The following is a 25,606-nucleotide window of genomic DNA, read 5'->3' on the forward strand; positions in this document are numbered from 1 at the left end:
TACTCACAGGCTCTATGGACAGCCAGCCATCGGCAGCCTTCTGCTACTGACACTCTAGCTCGCACAACACTCTAAGATGTTAATAGCCAGGATCTTATTCTTAGAGCCTGGCCTCCATAGCGTAAAGCAGGGAGCTGCTTGGGTGCAGCCAAAAGGGGATGAAGACAGGAACTGACAAAAGAGCAGACTAGGTACATCACATTTCTCTTGGCCAGAGTTGGGGACTCTGTGGTGTCTAAACGTTGCTGGACCACAACTCCCTTCATCTCTCACCACTGGCCAAGCTGGCTAGCGATGGTGTGAGTTGTGGTCCCCCAACAGCAGCATGTGAAGAACAACAGGTCCCCAAGCCCTGCTTTAGATTCTAGAACAATTCAAGTTTTCAGGGTGCTTCAGCTTCCGGATCTCATAATCCTAACAACAGCCCTGCATAGTAGGACTGCATTTTCCCTGTATTACAGATTTCTTTTGGCCTGAGGGGGGCAGGAGGTGTCACTCAGTCACAGAGAATAGCAAGCTGCCTAAGGTTTGAAATGGGATTTGCCAGATCACACACATAAACGCCACTCTAAGCTAGCTCTTGCACCACGTTCAGGGGGTGTCCCTTGCCTCCCCCAAACTAAAAATCTAATTGGATCATGCCCACAGCAAGTTAGGCACCCCTTTTAATCTAAAAAAATGGTCTGTTTGACCATTTTTCTTATCTCCTTCCTCCTATGCACCCCAAAGAAAAGGAGCAGAAGAGTCAATGTTTTGGGCCACGAGACCCAACCATAAGCTCTTAAAACCCTGCAGAGAGGGAGAGGACGTGACTAACTTGATCATCATGCATTGCTCACTGCACATCACTATCCACTTCCTTGTACATTCCTTTGGGGAGATAAGCAGCATGAAGACACTTGCCTATCAAGGCACATGACAAAGAAGAGTTTCGCCCTTTTCCGTGTGGGAGCTAATGCAAGAGGGCCAAGGAACTTTGCAAACAGCATGTCTGGAGGAAGGCTATCAAGAATTAAGAGACAGCCTTCTTGGAAAACCTATTTGCTGTGAGGAGTACAGCAAGCTCCATTAAACACCACTGAGACGATGCTTCATATTTCTAGAGCACTTTTTCCATGGGTGCTCAGAGCATTTTGCATATATGCATTTTGCTATGTCTGTTCTGCATTTGCAAGGAGTCATTCCTTTAGTACGGCAGCGTCTTTACTTTGGAACTCCCTGCCTACTGACATTAGGGAGGCACCATCACTGTAGTATTTTAGACGCCTGCCGAAAACAATTTAACAAGATTTATACACTGCTCGATTATAAATAGAACTTCTAAGTGGTTTACAAAAAACACTGTCAATACAAGACATTAGTATTTTCTTAAAAGTTCAAAATACAATTACACAGTTAGGTAAAAGCAAATTAAAACAATATCCTGCAATTCTGTTATGTGACTGTATTTTTTTTTATTATGTTTTGAAAATTTTAATAAAGAATAAATTTGAAAAAGTCCATTTCTTTATCTGTGGATAGGTGAAAGAAAGAAAGAAAGAAAGAAAGAAAGAAAGAAAGAAAGAAAGAAAGAAAGAAAGAAAGAAAGAAAGAAAGAAAGAAAGAAAGAAAGAAAGAAAGAAAGAAAGAAAGAAAGAAAGAAAGAAAGAAAGAAAGAAAGAAAGAAAGAAAGAAAGAAAGAAAGAAAGAAAGAAAGAAAGAAAGAAAGAAAGAAAGAAAGAAAGAAAGAAAGAAAGAAAGAAAGAAAGGAGTTGCTCTCACACTCCATATTAAGCAGAAGATTTGGAAAGGGCCATAGCTAAGTGATGGAGGACATGCTTTGCATGCAAGAGGTTTCCGTTTCAATCTCCAGCATCACCAACTAGGACTGGGAAAAACCATTGAGAACTGGCACCAGTCAGGGTAAATAGATGGATCAGCAGTCTAACCGGGTATAAAGCAGATTTCTATGTTCCAAGTCAAGCAAGTCAGCGACTACTCAAACACAACACCAAGTCACGCTTTGGCATTACATATGAATCTGCATGTTTCAAGCAGAGCTTTCCACACCTAAACTGGGCCACTTCCTAGTTTCCGATTGGATGCCCCACATTTTTATTTTATTACCTTATATTTTTACATCCCACCTTTCTTCCATCACGGAATCCGAGACTGCATACATGAGGTTCCCAAGCGGTCAGCCATCCTGGCCCTGACCTGACCTAGACCTGCTTAGCTTTAGAAAGGTAGTGGCGGCCTCATGTACCTTCATATGTCTCCTGAGACCCAAAGAAGTACATTCAATGCTTCAAGGCTGTGGAGCTGCAACTACTGTTTAAGTATGGCCTTGATGGATTAAGCTTGAGGTTTATCTAGGCTAGCATTCTGCATCCAACAGGAGACAGCCAGAACCTCAGGAGCAGAGCAGGAAGGTGGAAGGTGGGACAGCACATGTGTTAAAGTACAAGGCTCCAGTCCCTGGCATCTCCAGATAATCAGATTCAGGAGCAGAGCTAGAAAGAATGGAAGGGGAGAAAGAAGACCTGTATCCAAGACCTTGGAAAGAAGGCCCTGTCAGAGTAGGCAGTACTAGGCTGGATGGACCAATGGAGAAGGAGTAGAGATGTGAAGGCCCGGGAAAAAACCAGAAAAATGCAGGAAAAAACTGGGTTTTTTACATTTCCTCCCCCCCCCGAAGCCTTTTTGCTTTGTTTTTCCAACAAATTGGAAAAATTGAAAAAAATGAAGAAAAATGGATCATGGAATTTTATTTTAGCATGATGAATAAAATGTTTCATTGAATCTTGGTCCCCACCTTTTTGTCAGTTCTTTTTATGGGAATGGTTGCTTTATGTCTGCTTGACACTGTGGAGGACTAGTGGAGACATAAGTAAGTTTCTTTGTTATTAATGTTGATGGTTCTTTCTTAATTGTTTTTTGCCTGCTCCTCATAAACTGTAGATCCATAAAATGTAGATCCATCTGTTACCAAAAAAAGTAAAAATTTAAAAAAGTAAATTCAATTTGTAATAATTGTTTGAATAAAATGTACCTTAACATACCAAATGTGATAATTTTATGCCAAACCAACTTGTACATAATTACATTTGATGTTCCTGAAGTAACAAAGTGACTTTCAATTTGTAAAAAGTGCTAATATTGCATTTTTTCAATTTTTCCAAAAATTCCCATTTTTTCTGAAAAATGCTGGGTTTTTCCCATGGTTTCAAAATTTCCAGAAATTTTACATCTCTAGGAAGGAGAAGGCCTTTCCCATTTCAGTACCACTACAATTATATGGTTATATAGATGGGGACCAGCTGTGGTTGCTGGACACCCAACTCCCATCAGCCCCAGCCAGCATGACCAGTAGTTAGGGATGATGGTTGTTATAGCCCAGCAACATGGGGGGGGGCAGAGGTTCCCCATCACCAATCTAGAGAAATGGGAAGCACTTTGCCTGACAAAGTTGAGATGGGAAGAGCCTGCTGAATCTTCCTGGTACAGCATTGCCATTTGTTAGAATAAAATAGTGAGGTGTTCCGTTTATAACTCTGGCTGCCAAAGAACAGATCTACTCCCCTGTTACTGCCTTGTTGGCATTCCTTGACCTGCTTCACAGATCACACTAAGACAAATCACACTTAGCGCAAATACACGCAACACATAGGATAAAGCCTTGGCTGCAGCTTCTGATTGGTCTGAAGAGAGCTAAACCATGAGCTCGGATTCGGACAACATGCTAAGCCAAACCATGGTTTAGATCAGCAGGGCACAGCATCAGAATGACCAGGGAGGAGCCAAGCAGATGCAATCTCCTCTGCCAGAGCCCACGCGTTCATACCAAGCCACGGTTTGGCTTAGCTTGATATGTGAACCAGGCCAGCGAATATAACCAAAAGAGAAGATGGATCAGGGGAGAGAACTGTCAATATTTTAGTTTTGTTTCACAAGCATTTACTAGTTAATCCTGACATTTGTCCCTTCTCAAGGTGCAAATACTTTAAACTCTAAATTGCACAGACTGGGCAAGGAAAGACAGACTGGGCAAATTAAGTCAGGGAAGATAAATATTGAGCTTAGGAATTCCTAAGATTTTTGTTTTTACTCCTAGTCTTCTACATGCAGAGATCTCCGCCCCACCCACGATACAAGCACATTAATATTATTATTAGGAGGGAATGGTAAAATAGTTTAATACTAATACTGCTTAAATACACAGCAACAGAAGCAAATCCATGTAGGTTTTCCAGCAAAAACACAAAGTGTTGTGTTTTTTTTAAAGTGGCATAGTTAATCACTCAATTTAAATTCAGGTACAGTTGCCAGACAGAAACCGCATTCTGCTTAAACTGATCAGCTCTGATCCATAGAAATGGCAATATGCGCTTTAAAATAAAGGCAGACACCCAGGAATATTGCAAAAATCCTCATTTCATAGAACCATAGAATAGCAGAGTTGGAAGGAGCCTACAAGGCCATCAAGTCCAACCCCCTGCTCAATGCAGGAATCCAAATCAAAACATTCCTGACAGATGGCTGTCCAGCTGCCTCTTGAATGCCTCCAGTGTTGGAGAGCCCACTATCTCTCTAGGTAATTGGTTCCATTGTCATATGGCTCTAACAGGACGTTTTTCCTGATGTTCAGTTGAAATCTGGCTTGCTGCAACTTGAGCCTATTATTCCGTGTCCTGCACTCTGGGACAATCGAGAAGAGATCCCGGCCCTCCTCTATGTGACAACCTTTCAAGTACTTGAAGAGTGTTATTATATCTCCCTTCAGTCTTCTCTTCTCCAGGCTAAACATGCCCAGTTCTTTCAGTCTCTCCTCATAGGGCTTTGTTTCCAGTCCCCTGATCATCCTTGTTGCCCTCCTCTGAACCCGTTCCAGTCTGTCTGCATCCTTCTTGAAGTGCGGAGACCAGAACTGGATGCAGTAGTCAAGATGAGGCCTAACCAGTGCTGAATAGAGGGGAACTAATACTTCATGCGATTTGGAAACTATACTTCTGTTAATGCAGCCTAATATAGCATTTGCCTTTTTTGCAGCCACATCGCACGGTTGGCTCATATTCAGCTTGTGATCAACAATTCCAAGATCCTTCTCACATGTCGTATTGCTGAGCCAAGTATCCCCCATCTTATAACTGTGCATTTGGTTTCTTTTTCCTAAGTGTAGAACTTTGCATTTATCCCTGTTGAATTTCATTCTGTTGTTTTCAGCCCAATGCTCCAGCCTATCAATGTTTTGTTTCTGTCTTCCACGGTATTAGCTGTGCCCCCCAGTTTTGTATCATCTGCAAATTTGATAAGCATGCTCTGTACCTCCTCATCCAAGTCGTTAATAAAAATGTTGAAGAAGATTTATGAGAGGTGCTGCGGGAAGTTCACCCCAGGGCTTTGCAAAGTTAAGCAGAGGGGACTTTCTTTTTTCTCCAGAAAGGGAAGAGGAACAAGCAGCAAGGCTTTTGTTGCAAGTGAGATTTTTAGAATGCTTGAGCATTTTGAACCATTTTATTCTCAGCCTTGTTATAAGATAAGGCTCAACAGCTACTTTTAAGACATTCCCAACCAAGGTCAGAACAGAACGCCAAATTTATATATATATATACATATATATATATACATATATATACACACACATACACACACACACAGAGAGAGAGAGAGAGAGAGAGAGAGAGAGAGAGAGAGACTTTTATTCTATTTTTCCAGTAAGGCTCTATACAGCATTACTGCAGGTTTGTATTACAGGTGATCTGGTGAAACTTGTTTGGGTATAACCTAGGGAAACGACTAGTAACCATTTGCCTTGGTAAGAAATAACTGCAGATGTCTTGTTTCAGTGACTGGAGCTCTGGGGTTTTTATTTCAGAGACTTCTTATTCTATAACCAACAATTTCAGTCCAAACAGATTACTTATACCATTGTTACGTTCAGGGAGCCAAGGGCATGGTGCAGAGGAAGATAGGAAGCCACCTTACACAGAGTCGGTCCAACTAACTCAATACTGTCTACACTGACTGGCAAGAGCTCTCTCCAGGGTTTCAGGCAGGAGTGTCTCCCAGACCTATTTGGAGATGCAGGGGATTGAACTTGGGACCTTCTGCATGCAAGGCAGATGCTCTTCCACAGCTACGGATCTTCCCTGAGATGGGAGTGGCTTAGATCTCCATGTCAAGAGTTGCCAAGATGGCAGCAGAGCCATACATCCAATCAAGAGATGCAGAGCTCAGCTACAAGGGCTGGAAGCCCTACTTGGGACAGGCATGGCCTAGTCTTAAGAACACATCTGCCAAAATGTGAGGACTGGAAAGGAAAGAGAGAACAACTGAAGCATGCTGCAGGTGTGATCAGAGAGGCGGAGCGTTTCTGAAACAAAGATCAGAACTATGCATACATTTAGAGTCACATTATGGGACTGGATGCAGGACTCAGCACTCCAAAAACCTCAGTTTACATTTTAATTTATATAATATAAACAAAAAACCCAATTTTCTAGTCTTTAAGGCTGTGAGATTTTTTTCTTCCCTCAAAAATGCACCAGACAATTCCTGGTGAACTCTCAGAACCAGGGGTCAGAAACTCTGCAAATTTCTAGTGCAAAGGGTGAGGCTTTTGAGCAGACTTACATAGTTCTTTTATTGTTGCTGGTTATAAAGGAGAGCTTGCAGGAGCCAATATTTCAGCCGTTTTGAAAAGCGGAAGCCGGGGGAGAGAGAAGGGGACTGTCCAGAGCATATGAATTGCTAACAGCTCTAGGAAAGGCTGGCACATACAGGAACCCAGACAGCAAGGATGTTGCTCTCGGGAGTAACAGGTGAGCAACCTTGGCTGAACACCTTTTAGTGAATTTCTTTAACGCCTCCAGGAGCTGTAGCAGGGAGCACCACTTGGCAGATGGGGAGAAGAAAGAGAGAAAGTGACAGGCCAGGGGAAAGCAGGCAAAACATAAACATAACCTACTTAAGGGATGCAAAGGAGGTTTCTGTGACCAAAACAGCCCCAGCCCACCTCTACCCATTCATCCATTCATGGTTTGTGTACATTAGTAGAGCTACAGGTTTCCTGGAAACAGGCTGAAGAGGCAGCAGAGAATCCAAAGCTGTTCCAGCCACACACTGCTGCATTTGCGTTTGCAGGACATGGAGAGTTCTACCTAGATGAGAGCATTAAGAAATAGTGGCAGAGAAGAACAGGCTTCCACCCATCAGGAAGAACTTTCTGTGCGGTAAGAAAATATATACACATAGCAGCAGATGTAGATGTACTGCCCTCAAGTCGATTCCGACTTATGGCGACCCTATGAAGAGGGTTTTCATGAGGCGCAGAGGCAGTGACTGGCCCAAGGTCACCCAGTAAGCTTCACGGCTATGTGGGGATTTGAACCCTGGTCTCCCAGGTCGTAGTCCAACACCTTAACCACTACACCACACACATAGCACAGACCACAGAACAAAAAGCACAGTATCAAGACCTTGATCATAAACATCACAATGGCCCAGAATAAACTTGTAGGATGGAAATGAGTACAGGTACTGCACTGTATCTTTTCATACAAATTCCTGGAGCATAAGGCTAACAATGGCTACTAGCCATAATGGCAATGTGCTCCCTCCATTGTTAAGAAGCCATCTGCCTCTGAATTAGAGACGGGGCGGAAATTAGATCCAGTTTGCATTTAAAGGCGAGTCTATGACATTTGCATTTCCTGAAATACACAAACCAAAACACAGTCATCTTTCAAAAATCCCCAAATCTCCAAATTTTGCAATGATAATTTATACAAAAATGCATATAGTAGGGCAAAGTGTGCTCAAAACTGCATATATTGGTGAAAACAACATGCAAGTGGATATTAGAGGGAACAGCTTTGCAAAAATGTGCATTTCAGGCAAACTGCATACAAAATGTGTTTATTGGGAGAAATTTGCACTAAAATGCTAATGAACATTCATGAGCTTTTTCATATACAAAAATCACAAACCGATGCAGAAATGTGGAGAACTGAACTTAAGATTATCATCATCATCATTATTATTATTATTATTATTATAACTTGAGATTGGAAAAGAAGAGAAACTAGAAATCAGAAGTGGGAGACCACTGTGACACTCTGGTCCTATTTCCAGGCTTCCCATGGGGGCATCTAGTCAGCCACTGCGAGAATACGATGCTAGACTAGGTGGGCCATTGGCTCGATCTAGTAGGGCTGCTCTTACGTTAATGTCAATTAGCTCTTCATTTTAATGAATCAAGTGTTAAAAGCATAATAGCTATCATGTCTTGTTTCAGGAACAGGCGATGTTTACAAATGTCCTCCCCCCGCCAAATATCCCATTTTCCCATGGATACAATTGTTCCTAAGCACTTTCCAGAACAAGAAAACCAAAACATAGCCATCCTTCCTCTTAATCTGCACCTGTCCCAACTGTTATGTCCCACAGTTCTGCAAGTTGTATGCCTCTATGCACAAGGCCTGTTCTCTCTTGCTCACACAGACAGTATGCCAGTTTGGGAAGCAGGTTTGCTTTCGCTCCTGTGATGAGTTGTGGCATTGAAGGGTTATTTTTAGTCCCTGCAGTCCTGATTAATTTGCTACTTGAAAGAAAGCCAGCTCCCCAACTCCTCTCCTCCCACCAAATTCCCAGCTGAGCTATCAAAAGAAGAAAGGTTGTCTCATTTTTAGAAAAAGAGGAAGCCACAATAACTCTTGTGCACAAACCGTAAATACAAGCTACTTCAAGGAGACCCCGTGTGCCATTTCAAAGGCAGCCTCTGATCTTGGAAGCCAACAAAAGACTCCAGCAGCATCACTTGTAAAAGAATTGCACGACTCCACACCTGCAAAGTGTTAGTCCTGACCCAGCAAGATGTTGTGCATATGCCAGATTTCTTTGCTGACCACTCTGCCACCAGATGTTTGGACCAACTATGGGCAACTAAACACTGAGCTCAAGCCGTCTCACAGGATCTTTCCTTATGTCTTGTAAATCTTTAGGATGCAGGTTTCTTCAAATGCCAATTCCATAGCCCCCCAATCAGCCATCAAAGAGAGAAGCCATCAATTACTGGGGGACACGCGCACTCCCCGCCTGCAGGCTTCTCAGAATTACCTGGCTGGCCACCTTTTAAGAACAGGCAGAATGGACCCTTGCTCTGATCCAACAGGATGCTTCTTATGACTGCAGGCATAGATTTGGACATGACAGAATATACCTGATGCTCTCATCTGTACCAAACTTGCCTGCATTGGATGGAAGCAGCCCTGACTTAACAGCGGCCAAGACCCAAGTTAGCATTTCTTCAGGGAACGGGTTCAGAGGAGGGCAACAAAGATGATCAGGGTACTGGAAACAAAGCCCTATGAGGAGAGACTGAAAGAACTGGGCATGTTTAGCCTTCAGAAGAGAAGAATGAGGGGAGATATGATAGCACTCTTCAAGTACATGAAAGGTTGTCACACAGAGGAGGGCCGGGATCTCTTCTTGATCGTCCCAGAGTGCAGGACACGGAATAATGGGCTCAAGTTGCAGGAAGCCAGATTTTGACTGGACATCAGAAAAAACTTCCTAATTGTTAGAGCCATACGACAATGGAACCACTTACCTAGAGAGGTAGTGGGCTCTCCGACACTGGAGGCATTCAAGAGGCAGCTGGACAGTCATCTGTCAGGAATGCTTTGATTTGGATTCCTGCATTGAGCAGGGGGTTGACTCAATGGCCTTATAGGCTCCTTCCAACTCTAGTATTCTGATTCTAGGGAGCAAGTACTACCCCTGCAGACTTACAACACACTCTGTAATCAATAATAAAACCACCCTGAAGTTCTCTCAAATGACTGGTTTCCACCCCTGCCTTGAGCTACAGAGTCTCTCTGTATACAGATGGCAGAATTAGCAATCAAGCCGCCACCAAAGAGCTTTGCCTCATGGTCTCCATTTAAAGCAAAGCCCAGGAACAACCAGTTTGGCTGGCCCAACTACGATCGCTCAAGATGCTGCAAAGAGATACCGACAGGCAGTTTTGCAAGCAAGGCAACAGCTAAATGCAACCTAGATGCAGTTTCTGGAAGACAGGCTGAAGAACAGGGCTGGCTGGCAGGGTGCCCAGGTCTCTTGGCCATGCTGGAAGACTGCGGGCACAAGTCATTCTATTACTGACATAATGCCACCAATGCACAATGCATGCTGGAGCAATCATAAAACAGTGGGACTGTTTGTAGCTCTTTTGTACATCACCTTGGGACATATGTGGAAGGCAATTAATAAAGAACAGGTCTCTCCTTGCAAGACGCTTGCAACTGACCTACGTTTTGACAGAGGTGGAGACAAGGGAGAAAAGGAAGGCGCAGGTAAATACAAGAACTCATGAAGTGCAAAATGCACACCCATGAAAGCCAGTAATCCATTTCGATTTGCAAGAGCTGATCACGACAGTCCACACATTCACACCCCAAGAAGAATCCCAAAATGCACACAGATGTATTGATCCATTATAGATCAATACCAAAGAGCAGCAACCAATTGCATAGCTCCCCTTGCCTTAGGGTTGTATCCAATGTTAGCCCCACTCACACTGAAATTAACAGAGATTACTAATTTAGGCCCATTAACTTGGGTAGGTGGCATTCAATGAGTAGAGACCCACTGAAGTTAATAGACATGACTAGCTTAGATTCATTAATTTCAATGGTAGCGCTTGGTTGAATACCCTCAGTATCAGCCGACAGTCACAGAGGAGTGAGTTGGCAAAGCCCTGGGCTTACATTCCTGATCAGTCATGAAGTTCGCCTTTGGCCAGTCACCTTGTGCAAGGCCAGACCTGTCCTCCAAACCCCACAAGCTGACACCACAGGCAAACACCGCTCCAGCTGACAATGCCATTACTCCTGCTATGAAGAAAAAAGGACCAGAGTTGGGCTCCTCGGCATTCGTGCTCCTCTACACCACTGCTCTCCAGAGGAGGAGATCACAGTACCGGGTTATACTAGCTGCTTCTTCCAGCTCTAACAGACCAGGCTGTGCACTCAGGCAAGCAATCTGGCAGCACTCTTTCCAAGTCAAGGGGGAAGCGCTGCAGCAGCCAATGGAAGTGCAGTCAAGGGTGGACACTTGTATATGCAATTGGGAAAAGGGCCAGAGCTCAGCAGCAGATCGTCTGCTTTGCATGCAGAAGGGTCCGATGTCCAATCCCTGGCATCTCCATGTAGGATCCTCTACCTGATAGATAAATCCTCTCTCTGAGGAGCTGCTTCCACTCAGGGTAAACAATACTGAGCTAGAGGGGACCAACGGTCTGACTCAGCACAGCAGCTTCCTATGTTCCTGTGGAGTCGGAGTCGTGGAGTCGGAAGCAATTTCGGGTGGAGTCGGAGTCGGTAGAAATGTACTGACTCTGACTCCGGCTTCAAAATAAATTTTGATTGGCAAATTTTTTAAAATATAAATTCAAAATGTCAAAGAAGCTTCCCATGAAGTCAGCTGTAGTTGAGCATTTCACCATCACTCAAGATGGAAAACACTTTGTGTGTCAGTGTATGACACAGGACCCAGATGAAGACAAATGCTGTGATGCCAAGATCAGCGCATATTCAGGCAACGATAAAAATGCTCCTATGAGAGCTTCCAATTTAAAAAGACATTTACAGCCCTTTCCAGGGCTGTGGAGTCGGAAGCAATTTTGGGTGGAGTCAGTCGGACAGTAGAAAAATAGAGGAGTCAGAGTCGAAGGTTTGTCATACTGACTCCACAGCCCTGGTTCCTAACTGAAGACAAATGCTATTCGCCTAAGGAAGCCACACCCTCTGACCTGGAAGTTTCCATTTCCTCACCATATATGTTGGGCCAAAACTGAATCCATACGAATCTTTTTGCAATGTCTTGGGCAACAGTGAGGGGTTATCGAAAGGTCGTGACAGGGATGCATTCACATTCTCACTAAAGAAGGAAGGGGGCGTGGACAAGATTTAGGATGTAGGCATGCCCTGTCCACTAATCTGACCGTCCCTGGACCACTCAGCAAAGCTCCAATGAAGAACACAAGGAGTGTTGACAATGCAATTGCAGAGGACACTGTCTTATGAGCCCAGCTTCTGAAACAAGCTATGTAGCTCTGAAGTGTCAATAGGCAGAGCAAAGTAGTGGTGAGAGGCATGGGAAAGAGCTGGTTGTAGAGCAGCCGCTTCCAAAGCCCTGCTGGGGTCACATCAACCAGGGTAGAAGAAGGGGGCAGGGCGCTCTTCACTTTTTTCTTTTCCGCATCCTGAAAAATTCTCCTTCCATTAGTTCTAAAAGGAGGGGAAATGGCTGTGCCAACTCCAAGTCTAACATAGTTCACGGACACCTCCCTTTGTTCTGGAGGCGTGTTCAATCCTCCCAACACCCCCTGCAAAGTATGCTCTTTGGCCCTTACCACCTAGGGTGGACCAGCCAATGGCCCATCTAGTCCTGCACCTTGTTCTCACAGCGGCCAACCAGATTATCCTCAGAGTTGCCAAGTAAAATGGAAATGGACTGCCTTCAAGTAGATCACGACTTATGGTGACCCTATGAATAGGGTGTTCATGGTAAGCGGTATTCAGAGGGGGTTTACCATTGCCTCCCTCTGAGGCTAGTCCTCCCCAGCTGGACAGGGCCTGCTCAGCTTGCCACAACTGCCAGCGGGGGGGCAACTGGGCTCCTTAGGACTATGTAGCTTGCCCATGGCTGCACAGGTGGCAGGGCACGTAACCCCTGAGCCATTCACTGTGGGGTGATCTTTAGCTGGCCCTTGACACCCAGGAGACACAAGCAGGGATTTGAACTCACAGACTCTGGACTCCCAGCCAGGCTCTCCTCCCCACTGTGCTATACCAGCTGTTAAGAGTTACCAGTAAGGTGGGTCAATATTACTACCCTCGTATTACAAATTGGGTGGGGTGGAGGATTTGAGAAGGAGAGAGAAGAGAAAACATATGAAAAGCCTGCTGGATCAGGCCAGTGGCCCATCTTGGTCTGCATCCTGGTCTCACGGTGACCAACCAGAGGGCCATGGGAAGCCCTCAAGCAGGACCCAAGCGCAACAGCACCCTCTCCTCCGGCGATTTCCAGGAACTGGTATTCAGAAGCACAATGCCTTCAACAGCCATCATGTTTAGTAGCCACTGATAGCTACTAGATAGGTGACAGCCTTCTCCTCCATGCATTTATCTAATCCTCTTTTAAAGCCATCCACGTTGGTGGCCATCGCTGCCTCTTGTGGGAGCGAATTCCATAGTTTAATCATGAGCTGCGTGAAAAAGTGCTTTCATGTCTGTCCTTAATCTTCTAACATTCAGCTTCATTGGATGTCCACAAGTTCTAGTGTTACAAAAGAGAAAAAAACCAAATTTCCTCTACCAGTTTCTCCATACCATGCATAATTTTATACACTTTTATTATGTCACCCCGACTTGCCTCCTCTCTAGGCTAAAAAGCCTCCAACCATGGGCCTCCCTCTCAGACATATTTGCAGGTAGGAAAAATGTGTTTTCCAGAGTCCAGCCCTTTTAGAACACAGAACACAGCCACACAGCCAGTGACTGGGTATGCGCATTGCACTCAATTAGGCCCTATCCTGGATCAGACCAGCAGTGCACCTCATCCAGTACTACCTAGAAGGTTCCCTCCTTTTTGCAGAGGTTTCTTCCAGTCCCAGTACCAAGGATAATTTCACTACTGGGTGCTGAAAGTGGGACACTATGCTTGCAAAGTTCACGGTCTACATTCTAACCTTCTCCAACCTGGTGGCCATCAGATACTTTGGATTATAGTGGCGCTGGCTGGAGCTGATAGTAAAAAAAAGTAGGAAGGCACCAGGTTGGGGAAACCTAAAATAGACAGCAATGAGTGTCCTTGTGCATGAAGTCTGTCGGTCTCATATTATTGCAGGAACGGGCAACCTTTGGCCCTCCAAATGTTGTGGAACTACAACTCCCATCATCCCCAACCACTGGTCTGGAGCTGATGGGACGCTCAGCCCAACAACAGTTGGAGGGCACAAGGTTAGGAAAGGCTGCTTTATTCTATTCCTCTAAGAGACCTGGATTCGAATCCCCACACAGCCATGAAGCTCACTGGGTGACTTTGGGCCAGTCACTGCCTCTAAGCCTCAGAGGAAGGCAATGATAAAACTCCTCTGAATACCACTTACCATGAAAACCCTGTTCATAGGGTCGCCATAAGTTGGGAGCGACTTGAAGGCAGTCCAACACACACACACACACAGAGGCAAGAATTCCTTGCCTACAGATGAATGTTGTACGTCTCAGCACAGATGTAACTTTCGGCAAAATTCTTCAATGAGACCTCTTGAGTAAAATATTTAAGGCCAATGGCTTGACTGCTCTAGAAACCTATTCTCCCCTCTCCCCAAAAATGTCGCTGAAATGTTTCAAGCCTGTCAATTCCCACTGAGATCAATGGAGTCAGCCAAAGTTGGAAGTCTCCCCAGGGATGACCCAGTGCTTCGGCCCCTCAGCCTAGACCTGGGGCGTCAATTCAGCAACGTTAACACTGGCACCACATCAGCCAAGGGTCAATACGTTTTGGCCAGTCTGGCATTGCATCAAGTAGTCAGCTGGCCCTCAACAGTCCAAGTTCAACTCCCAGTTTCTCTTTGAACTCAACGGGTGGCAGGACAAAGCCGCCAATCTTGAACTCATGCTCCCCATCAAAAAAAGAGAGAGGCAGTGAATTGTCATTACGTAATTTACAGGGTTATTGGACATGAAAGAGATAAGGATTATAAACACGTGCTGCGCGCTTAAAACTCCTAAGATAAGGGTATTATTGACAGTGAGCCAACATCTTGTCCAAGTGATATATCTAAGTGTCTATCTCAGATCAAGGTGTGCACACGCATACAAATCATGCATGTCACCCATACGTTGAACCAGACATCGGGGTAGGGAGAGGGCAAAGATTCAAGCAGGGGGGCTTGACTACGAGACCACCCTGCTCAACTTGTTGTTGGGGCTGAATGAAGGTAGGCACAGCACACCTGGGGAAGGAGCCCACCTTGATTCTGCTCGTATTTCCAGGCCTCCCTCAGCTGCCTCCAAGGGAAAAAACCTTGCACTGGAGAAAGGGAGACCGGGTAACTATGCCCATAGATCAGGCACGAGGAACCTCAGGCTCAGCGGACAAACGGAGCCCTCCAGGCAATTCTCCCCAGGCCAGACCCCTCGCTGGCCTGCCCCACACCCTGAGTGCTTTAGCCTGGCTGGAATAGGTCTTTGAACTCTGATAACTGCTTCCCTGGAAAACAGAGAGGGTGTGTAAAGAAGTAGCCTTCTGTACAGAGGAAATATTTACATACATTGTTCCACCCACTCTTGCCTCTGGCCCTGCCCATAACTGGCATGTGGCCCTCAAAAGGCTGTCCAGAAGAGAATGTGGCCTTCAGCCTGGGGAAAAAAAATTCTCCACCTCGGGCTTACACTGGCCACCTGCTATGGCTAGACTCCCAATACATTTCTGGACTATATGCACAATTCCAGACCTTCCCACATCCACATCTGCATGGTAATCAACGGTATGGCTGGTAGCAGGTTTCATGGTCACTGGGACACTTCCTGCCCCCCACAAAGCCACAACAATCACCAACATTTCTGCAGACATATTTGTAGGCACTACGGGAGTCTCATTAACATTTTTTACTTTATTCAATTTATTCTACTTATTTTGTGGGTGTATACTTGGGAATTCAGGAATATGAAGCAACCTTAGCGGTACAGCACATGCTTTGCATGCAGAAAACAGCATGTTTAATCCTGAGCATCTCCGTGCAAGGTTGGGGAAAACCTGCCTGTAACTCTGGAGGGATACTGTTGTTGGTGTAACCAGCATAATTCTCTCCAAGAGTTGTCGAACTACAGCTCCCATCAGCCCTAGCCAGCATGGCTAATGGTCAGGGCTGATGGGAGTTGCAGATCAACATCATCTGGAGGGCAACATGTCAGCTACCCCAGCATAGGCAATACTAAACGAGAGATGGACTTGCAGAGGTTCAACATAGATATAGAAATGGACTGCCTTCAAGTCCATCCCAACTTATGGCTACCCTACGAATAGGGTTTTCATGGTAAGCGGTATTCAGAGGGGGTTTCCCTTTGCCTCCCTCTGAGGCTAGTCCTCCCCAGCTGGCTAGGGCCTGCTCAGCTTGCCACACCTGCACAAGCCAGCCCCTTTGCAACTGCCAGCTGGGGGGCAACTGGGCTCCTTAAGACTATGCAGCTTTCCCACAGCTGCACAGATGGCAGGGCACGTAACCCCTGAGCCACTCGCTGTGGGGGTGATCTTTAGCTGGCCCTTCAGAGAACAACATTTTGCCCTGCCACTTTTCAAGCTGGTCCTTGAGTGGCTAAGGACCTAGTGTCCCCAAAGTTTTAAGAAGCAGCCAGGTTTTCATGCTCCTGAAGGTGTCTTCCACTCCAAAATGCATAGGGCTACAATAAAAAGTTGCACCAATGAACACCGGAGCCTGTTCTCTTCTTTGTTTTGTTCCGGCTTGCTGTAAGGCAGCTTCCCCTGTACTGTGCAAGCCAGTCCATCTCGGCCAGCATTGAATGGCAGAGGGCATCCAAGGCCTCAAAGCATAGGCCTCCTACCCAAGGGCAAAACCCTTGGTCTACCACTGAGCTATAGGCCGACCGTCTGTCTAGCTTAAAAGGAAGACTTTGCATTTGTATGCAGTCACAGAGATCCTGCACAAAAAGAAAACTACAAAGCATGTTTTAGCCTACGCTGAAGTTCAGCCATGATAAAGTACTCAATGCACAGTTGCAGAACGGAAACCCAGAACAATCCATGGGTATGGACTGAAGGCACATGAGGCCACCACCTTGCAAAGCTAAGCGGGTCTGGCTCTGGTCAGTACCTGGATGGAAGACCGCCCGGGAACCACACGTACTCAAGTCCCATGACGGAAGACAAGGCAGGATATAAAACATAATAAAGAAAACTCTTTCCCAATGCCATCTCTGCAAGAATTGCTCCCAACAGACTCGGCCTCCACCCAGCCTTTGGACACCTCCCCACGCTGCAGACCTTGTGCAAGAACAAACTCCCCATGGGATTACAGCGTTTGATACCTGCCTACGCATCTGCACTGAGCCAGCTCAGAAAAGGAGCAGGTACGGAAGGCTGTTCCACAAATGCAACAGGGGGAACCCACCCACACCCGTTACTATGGAAGCTGCCGGCTTCCTTCACTCACAGCGCTTCTTGCAAGACGCGCCAGAGACTTGCCAGCCGCCTGTCTCGTTCTTTCCCCTGCACAGAAAGCCTACTTCCATAGAGGAACAAAGAGGCCAAAACGAGGTTTTCAGGGTTACTTAGCCCAATTTTTACCGTAAAATAAAATATAGCCTTGCAATGGCTACAGCCGCACATGCACACACACAGACCTCTGCACAGCTATTCATCTTTACCATAAAATAAAATGCAACCACCACAAAGACTATGGGCGCAGATGCTCATCTGAATCCCACGACTGGAAAAGGATTATTACCAACCGCTTCTTCCCAATTGCCAGGCAAGGGTGGTGCTGGGGAAAAATCCAGTTCTACTCTGGAAGCAGGGGGAATTGCAACGATTCCAACAGCAAGAGTAACCATAGCAACTAGATTTCCAAAGCCCCCTCCTCTTTCCCCTGTTGCAGACACTTTCTCCTTCAAATATCCTCAACTCAGAAGAGATTTTGTTACCGCTGAAAAAGACAGGATGCAGCAATGGACCTAAAATAGCGGACAATGGACCTAAAATAAATAAATACAGATCAGAGAGACAAGACTCCTGCCTCACCTAATTGAGCATTGGCTTTCCCAACACACACACACACACGTCACACAACCATTGTGCAACTGATTTATCTCATTGATCTGGTTACCAAAGAAGGACCACCCAAATGCACAAGGGCAAGTGTGTTAATATGCACCCAGTTGTATGGGAAAAGACCCATCTCCCCAAATCCTTGGTAAGAGAACAGAAAGAAGATGGAGACCAGGTGGCAGGAGCAGCCAAGAGCAGTTTCTGCATCTTCCACAGGGGGTGGGGGAAAAACCTGATCAGCCCATCTTTCCATCTGGAGAAAATAGGTCTAAATAGTTGATTATCCGGAACCATGGCTGCCCTTTACCGAAACACAGGACACAGATAAGGCGTATCCGTTCCCACCCTGCAAATGTACAACAGATTTAGGTTGGGGGTTTTGTTTTTAAAGGAGGGGTGTGTGTGTGTGTATGTGTTTTATTTATTTATTACATTTATATACGGCCCCATAGCCAAAGCTCTCTGGGCGGTTTACAACAATTAAAATGTTAAAAACAAATATACACATTTTTTAAAAAAAAACAATTAAAAAACATGTGTGTCTGTGTGTCATGGAAATCTTGTTTCCTTTTCCGAATTGTGTTCAAAGCCGGTACTGAATAAGGACAGGTTGGCTCCGCCTTGCAACTTTCCTCTCTCAAAGCCCGCTGCAACGGGTTTCCCCGCAGCTTTAGTGTATTCGGGTTTTAATATTAAAGTGAGCCTAAGCAACGGGGGGGGGGGACGAGAGAAACCGCTGCAGTCATCCAAGAGGGGGCATCGCTTTTTGCAATCCCTTCTGCAAGTGCACATCTTAACTCTCTATTCAAGAAAATTAGGAGGGGGGGGAGAGGAAGAGAAATTGGAGTGAGGAAAAAAAGGCGCTGTGATCCATCCTCCAGGCGATCCCAGTACGCACGCAGGCACGGCCGCACACCCTCCCTCACTGCGGTATTGCTAAGCCGGGCTTACTCACACGCCTCCTTTGGCTGGATGTTCAAGCGCTTTCCCAACAAGCCGGCCAGAGTTAAAACTCTCTCTCCGCCGCCGCCAGGCACCTTTGAACCCGGGGCGGAGGCACGGCAGGCCAGCACGTTTCCAGCCCCCGAAGAGGCAGGCGACCAGAGGAGGCGATGGTCTGGGGGTTCCCCACACTCCCTTTCTCAATCTCCCCCCGACGGTCCCATTCAAAGGAAAGCCAAGCTGCCGCCGGAAAGAAAGCGCAGCCGAGCAGCGGAGCCGCATCTGCCCCTTTTGTTAGCCCCCCTCCAAAAAAAACCACCCAGCCGCCCGCTCTTCGCGCAAACTGCATCGGGGAAGCCACATAATACCGGGGAGGGAGGAACAGGGGGCGGCCTGCCTCGCCGCGCTGTTTCCACCGACGGAGAGAACCCAGAGCGTGCATCCACGCCCAGCTAGAGCCCACCTTCCCGAGGCAAGGCGTTGAAAGTTTCTCTCTTTTTTTCTTAAGAAAAGAAAAAGCCCAGACCCTGCCCCCTTTGCAGGCTGAACGGCTCCCCCCTCCACGGTGCCCGATCGCACCCCCTTCCCTTCCCCCCTCCAAACAAACCCAAATTCTCCCTGCGGTCCATCCAGGCGGAACTCCCTGGAGAGAAGAGGAGAAGAGAAGCCGCCCCCTCCCCGTGCCTGTTCAGACGTTTACCTACCCTTCACCGCCTCCCCCGCCCGGAAGGGAACTCCGCTTCTTCCCGCATCGAGCGCAAAACAATCCCCTCCAAGCCAAGGCAGGAGCTCCCAAGCGGGGGTTGCCCCGATAGCCGCTTCTAAGGGACGGGGAGAGGCGCACGAGAGGCTTACCTGCAGCCCTGCCCCATCCTCCAGGAGATGATGATGATGATGCCGCCGTCGTCTCCGGCTTTTTCTCCCTCCTCGCCCAGCTGCGTACAATAGGAGCCAGTTGACCAGGCTCGCCTTTCCTCCTGCCTGCCTTACAAGCCCGCAGGTGACATCATCCCCATTTGGCCTGATAGGATGCGAGCCGAGCCTGGGAGGGCGCAAAGGGAGGCTCGCTCTGATAAAGCCGCTGGCGCCCCGCGCGCCCTTGGGAGATGGAGTCCCGAGCCTGGATTCTGGTCGCACGCCGTGCTCGGGCAAGGACTACCTTTCCCAAGACGCACCGCGAGAACACGCTCTTCCCGCCCCCTTCCCCCTTCGTTGTGCCTTTTCCTCCCAAGCGCCAGCTATAGCAGGCTCGCTCCGTTTTCCTCAACCGGTATGTGGGGCGCACCATGGTCGGCAAGGAGGGAGACCCGAGGTGGAGACGCCAGGGTGCGGGGCTGGTGGGGCAGGGAATCCCTCTCCCTCCCTCCCTTTTTCCTTCTCAGTGAGTGGTCGGTTACTCGGAAATACCTGCTGCAGCCTTGTGCCCCCTTTGGGATCCAGCCACCAGGATGAAGGCTGCACTCCAAAAGAGGCTTACAGAGCAAGCCGGCGTAAAGTTCCCCCGCAGCCAGTTGCCGTTCAGGAGCCTCTGGGTTGGCTGAACGCTGGCTCAGCCAGGAGCTGTGCTCAGGGACCAGAAAGGAAAAGCCTGCTCTGCCAAATACCCCTGCCGAGAGTAAGCCCTTTTCGCTGACTGCTGTTGCAGTTATTTTGTTGTTGTTGTTATGTGCCTTCAAGTCAATTTCGACTTATGGCGACCCTATGAATCAGCGACCTCCAAGAGCATCTGTCGTGACCACCCTGTTCAGATCTTGTAAGTTCAGGTCTGTGACTTCCTTTATGGAATCAATCCATCTTTTGTTTGGCCTTCCTCTTTTTCTACTCGCTTCTGTTTTCCCCAGCATTATTATATTTTCTAGTGAATCATATCTTCTCACTATGTATCCAAACCTTTTTCGTGGTGTAACATTTGCCTGGATCGGGATTTGCAGGAGTGTTCCAAACACTAGCTGGATTTGGCCTCAGCTGCCTCACCTCAGCCCCTCCCATGACATGACCCCAAAAGATCCCTTTGGGGGCCATACTCTGGCTCCACTTGCACTGGTCCTGGCTGAGGCCGGGCTGAGGGACTTATGCCAACCAGGGATGTAGTCGTCTGGGGTGTTGAGGGGGTCCCTCATGTTTTTAGGAGTGGGTCCCAGCAGGGTTCCTATGGCTCCAGCATCCTACAAGCCAGTCAGCATAAAAGGGGAGTCTGTTGGCCACTGAGAAGAGTCTTTCTTGTCCTTTCCTGCTAACTGGAGCTAGTCAGAGTGAAAGGAGATGAGTCAGTCACTGAGAAGACTCTTCTCAGTAGCTAACACTTCCCTTTCTTGCAGATTGGCTTCTAGGGACGACGGAGAGCAAGTGAGTGAGGGGGCTTTGCTGTGAGGGAGTGTGGCATGACTATCATGAGGCGACCCTGCGGTTCTGAATTTGCCACTACCCTACTGATGCTGGCATAGCTTGGCTGAGCTGGAACCCAGCTGGCTTATCTGGAGATCCGCTGCATCCACTTCCCCTCAGCCCAGTGTAAACGCAAGTTGGATTGTGCACTTAGTTGGAAGCGAGTCCACTGAATTTTGTGGGGGTTACTTTGGAGTAACCAGACATGGGATTGGATTTTCAGTGGTAGAACACATACTTTGCATTCAAGAGGTCCTCTGTTCAAGCCTTGCCATCTCCTGCAAGATACTTATTTGAACCTGATCCTATCTACTTCTTCCTTTACACAGTGGACCATAAGATGGAGCCACTGATTTCAGATGACCTTAACATTGGATTTCTCTACTATAATTTCAGTGCTCAGTGGTATTACATCTAAAGCTAAGTTTTAGGGAGTAAGTAACCTAAGCCTTTGGAATTGAAAACTGAAGTGTCGCAGTTCCCCCAAATTATTTGGAGACTAGTACTTCCAGATCCCAAGCTATTGGAATAACAGGTGTGCTGAAGTGCAACTATAGTGCAGGGAAGACGGATGGTGCCTTATACTAAGTAGGGATGAAGTTTGCTAGCTGGTTCCTACCTGTTTGAATTCTGACAGTCCAGCTTTCAATACCAATGTGCCATTTTTTTGTTCCCAATTGTTTGCACAATTGCTGATTTCACAGTTTTTTTCCAGCAAAAAAATTGACATAATTGCTAACGAAAGTGCCAACGAAATGCACTGAGTTAAGAATGCATCAGCTTAGAGGAAAGCTGATTTTGTTGTTATGTGCCTCCAAGTCGACTATGACTTATGGCGACCCTATGAATCAGCGACCTCCAAGAGCATCTGTCATGAACCACCCTGTTCAGATCTTGTAAGTTCAGGTCTGTGGCTTCCTTTATGGAATCAATGCATCTCTTGTTTGGCCTTCCTCTTTTTCTACTCCCTTCTGTTTTTCCCAGCATTATGGTCTTTTCTAGTGAATCATGTCTTCTCATGATGTGTCCAAAGTATGATAACCTCAGTGTCATCATTTTAGCTTCTAGTGATAGTTCTGGTTTAATTTGTTCTAACACCCAATTATTTGTCTTTTTTGCAGTCCATGATATGTGCAAAGCTCTTCTCCAACACCACATTTCAAATGTTGATTTTTCTCTCAGCTTTTTTCACTGTCCAACTTTCGCATCCATACACAGAGATCGGGAATACCATGGTCTGAATGATCCTGACTTTAGCATTCAGTGATACATCTTTACATTTGATTATGAAGACAATAATGTAAAATTTGGGGTGGATTTTTTTTTTAAAAAAAAACATGCCAATGATGGGCCTGACCCACCGCAAGAAATCAGTGCCAGTCCAAAAACAATGCAGATTGTTGGCTTACGTCAAAATCCAGTAATAAATCCAATTTGGCGAATATTCTCCCCCATCCCTAATACCAGGTCAGACAATTTATGTACTTCATTATTCCCTGTTCCAGGGATGGGAAACCTGTGACCCTTCACATGTTGGGGGACTCCAACTCCCATAATCTCTAACCATTGGCAATGCTGGTTGAGGCAACCAGGAGCTGTAGTCCAACAACATCTGGAGGGTCAGAGGTTTGATTATCCATCTCCTGCAGCATGATGCTTTTAGCTGGAGAAGCCAGGAACTGAACCTGGGCCCTCCTATATATTCAGAGTGTGTGCTCTGCTGCTGAGTGATGGTCCCTCCCTAAAAGGAGGCAACATTAGCAAACTGACGAGACAAGAGCTGCGAGCACCTCTAATCACAATGGAGTCATGTAGCCTGACCCAAAGAAAGGCATTTTTAGCTATATTAGTGGGATTCCCCCCAAAACATCATCCTCTGTATGGTAAACCATCATGTGCCGGGGTGTGTGTGTCCTGCTGTTTGTGGAAAAGCACTCAAAAATCCTTGCTGTAGGGACACTGAACCTAACTGTAGCTGTTTGGATCCTGGCAAATAATTGTTGTGTGATTTGAGGGAGATACAGTAGGTATGAGACCCAGTGTGGTATAGTGGTTAGAGTGTTGGACTACGACCTGGGAGACCAGGGTTGGAATCCCCACACAGCCATGAAATTCACTGGGTGACTTTGGGCCAGTCACTGCCTCTCAGCCTCAGAGGAAGGCAATGGTAAATCACCTCTGAATACCGTTTACCACGAAAACCCTAGGTTCGCCATAAGTCGGAATCGACTTGAAGGCAGTACATTTACTGTAGGTACAGGCCTCGACCCCTCCCACAACACCAAATTTGAGATGAACTGTTGTCAACCTGGTGATTTAAGTGTCCATAAGCAATCTCCTCCATAATGATCATAGAATAGTAGAACTGGAAGGGGCCTATAAGGCCATCAGGTCCAACCCCCTGCTGGAATCCAAATCAAAGCATACCCAACAGATGGCTGTCCAGCTGCCTGTTGAATGCCTCCAGTGTTGGAGAGCCCATTACCTCTCTAGGTCATTGGTTCCATTGTCATATGGCTCTAACAGTTAGGAAGCTTTTCTTGATGTCCAGTTGAAATCTGGCTTCCTGCAACTTGAGCCCATTATTCCGTGTCCTGCACTCTGGGACCATCGAGAAGAGATCCTGGCCCTCCTCTGTGTGGCAACCTTTCATGTACTTGAAGATCGCTATCATATCTCCCCTCAGTCTTCTCTTCTGAAGGCTAAACATGCCCAGTTCTTTCAGTCTCTCCTCATGGGCCTTTGTTTCCAGTCCCCTGATCATCCTTGTTGCCCTCCTCTGAACCTGTTCCAGTTTGATGCCCGCTTGTCACTTTGTTTCACAAATTGCTCTGTCCAATGAGTTGCATTTAGCTTAAGTCAGCACCCTTTCCTCCTCCTTTCTCCTGCCCCCCTCCCCCCAGCAATGACTGGAGTGCTCTGTTTGCCGTAATAACCTATTTAGATAAGATAAGGCTGTGTGGATGCTAGACACTTCACAATCATGCAGGAAAATTAATGGCATATTTTGAAAGCAAATCAAACTCTGGAAGTGTCTGCATCAACGCAACTCTTTGGGGATGACCTTAAAGCCCTTGTGCAAGCAATTTATTCTTCCACTGGGCCATTTGAAGAACAAGAGAAATATTGGTGTGATGGAACTAAATGGAGAGACTCGTCGTTCCTAGGCGGAAGCTATTGGGTGAAGGACTAAGGAAGCTTTTGCCAAGACGTCTCCAGGAGGAGTCACTCCCTTCCTGCAGTTTTAACTGTTTTTCCTGTAACCTAATTGCCAAACTTGGCAAGCTAAGGCTGCTTTCACACATGGGGCTGATTGCGTTAGTTTAACAGATTAAAAAGGTAGCACCTCTATCCTGATTTCTAAAATCCCTTTCACACTGCAGTACCTGTTCCGTTAAAGAAGAGCTGTTTTGAATAAGAGGAGAGGTCCTCTTGTGGATAAGGAATTGGTTAAGAAGCAGAAAGCAGAGAGTAGGAATAAACGGACAGTTCTCCCAATGGAGGGCTGTAGAAAGTGGAGTCCCTCAAGGATCGGTATTGGGACCTGTACTTTTCAACTTGTTCATTCATGACCTAGAATTAGCAGTGAGCAGTGAAGTGGCCAAGTTTGCTGACGACACTAAATTGTTCAGGGTTGTTAAAACAAAAAGGGATTGTGAAGAGCTCCAAAAAGATCTCTCCAAACTGAGTGAACGGGCGGAAAAATGGCAAATGCAATTCAATAAAAACAAGTGTAAAATTATGCATATTGGAGCAAAAAATCTGAATTTCACATATACGCTCATGGGGTCTGAACTGGCGGTGACCGACCAGAAGAGAGACCTCGGGGTTGTAGTGGACAGCACGATGAAAATGTCAACCCAGTGTGTGGCAGCTGTGAAAAAGGCAAATTCCATGCTAGCGATAATTAGGAAAGGTATTGAAAATAAAACAGCCGATATCATAATGCCATTGTATAAATCTATGGTGCGGCAGCATTTGGAATACTGTGTACAGTTCTGGTCGCCTCATCTCAAAAAGGATATTATAGAGTTGGAAAAGGTTCAGAAGAGGGCAACCAGAATGATTCCACTAGAATTCCAGAGCTAGCTTGTACATCATGTGAAAGATCAAATATAATGCACAAATTACCAGGTAAGAAATTGTTGGAATAACGGAATAAAGTGCAGTGTGAAAGCAACCTAAGACCCCACAGAGCTAGCCAAGGTGGACAGCTGTTATGCCCCATGACTACACTAATTGTTCCTTCCATACACACACTTTTGCCTCTAGATTGACAATGGGGCAGAGTGGGCCCAGGGGTGCCAGCTGTTGATCCCCATCATAAAGTGCATCAGGTTCTTGATTGTGTACTCGATCTACAAGAAACAGCACACGAGGAGGAAAAACAGTCATCTAGTTTAAACTTAACCCCCCAGCTTCTGACTGCAATGGAAATCCATTAGAG

General features: G+C 46.4%; 1 protein-coding gene and 1 long non-coding RNA gene across 3 annotated transcripts in view; one reads left to right on the top strand and one right to left on the bottom strand.

The window, feature by feature from the left end:
- The window catches only part of DAAM1 (dishevelled associated activator of morphogenesis 1), a 243,282-nt gene extending 223,438 nt beyond the window's left edge, over positions 1–19,844 (bottom strand). Inside the window, exon 1 of the mRNA XM_061612446.1 lies at positions 19,630–19,844. The gene's annotated coding sequence lies outside the window, so the exon portion shown is untranslated. The remainder of the gene's footprint in view (positions 1–19,629) is intronic.
- A 137-nt stretch (positions 19,845–19,981) lies between these two features.
- The window catches only part of LOC133377782 (uncharacterized), a 51,993-nt gene continuing 46,368 nt past the window's right edge, over positions 19,982–25,606 (top strand). Inside the window, exon 1 of one of the 2 annotated variants that reach the window (XR_009760795.1) lies at positions 19,982–20,044. This is a non-coding gene — a long non-coding RNA (uncharacterized LOC133377782). The remainder of the gene's footprint in view (positions 20,045–25,606) is intronic. The other variant, XR_009760794.1, reaches the window with a different exon arrangement.

Source organism: Rhineura floridana, chromosome 2, assembly GCF_030035675.1.
Source record: "Rhineura floridana isolate rRhiFlo1 chromosome 2, rRhiFlo1.hap2, whole genome shotgun sequence".
Lineage (NCBI taxonomy): Eukaryota > Metazoa > Chordata > Lepidosauria > Squamata > Rhineuridae > Rhineura > Rhineura floridana.